This window comes from Sinocyclocheilus rhinocerous, unplaced genomic scaffold, assembly GCF_001515625.1.
Source record: "Sinocyclocheilus rhinocerous isolate Xijiao unplaced genomic scaffold, SAMN03320098_v1.1 scaffold15154, whole genome shotgun sequence".
Lineage (NCBI taxonomy): Eukaryota > Metazoa > Chordata > Actinopteri > Cypriniformes > Cyprinidae > Sinocyclocheilus > Sinocyclocheilus rhinocerous.
This window is the reverse complement of record NW_015642675.1, coordinates 1-528: the sequence shown is the minus strand read 5'-3', so window position 1 is coordinate 528 and position 528 is coordinate 1. Positions and strand designations below refer to the sequence as shown.

Here is a 528-nt window from a genome sequence, read left to right as displayed (position 1 = left end):
GTACACGCAGGGCCTCTCGCCCTTGGTTAAAACCACTGCTGGCAGTGGTGGGATTTGAACCCACGCCTCCGCAGAAACTGGAATCTAAATCCAGCGCATTAGACCACTCTGCCACGCTAGCCCAGAGAGCAGTGCTTCGTGGGCCCTTTTCGGCCCTTCCACCCTCCAGAAATAGAGGCAACGGCAGCCGTGGAGCTTCTTCGCGAAACCCATCGAGTGCGGCCAAGGAAAGCTCTCTGCTAGGCCATCGCAGCCACAAGAGTCTTCCAAAAAGGTTGCCCTGGCAATGGTGGGATTCTAACCCACACCCCCGAAGAGACTGAAGCCTTAATTCAGCGCCTTAGACTGCTCCCCCGAAGGGACTGAAACCTTTATTCAGCGCCTTAGACTGCTTGGCCACGCTACACCATGAGGGGGCTTTCCCCGGGCTGCTTTCCACCAACTTTGTCCTTGTCGCGCTTCGCCATAAGCGAATGCCTTGAGTTTCTCCACGGTAAAGGCCTCCTTCTTGCAGGGGTACGCAGTCCT

General features: G+C 56.6%; 1 non-coding gene across 1 annotated transcript; it reads right to left on the bottom strand.

The window, feature by feature from the left end:
• Positions 1-39: 39 nt before the first annotated feature.
• Positions 40-122, bottom strand: trnal-uag (transfer RNA leucine (anticodon UAG)). The gene has a single exon. It is a non-coding gene; the product is annotated as a tRNA-Leu (tRNA).
• Positions 123-528: the final 406 nt, after the last annotated feature.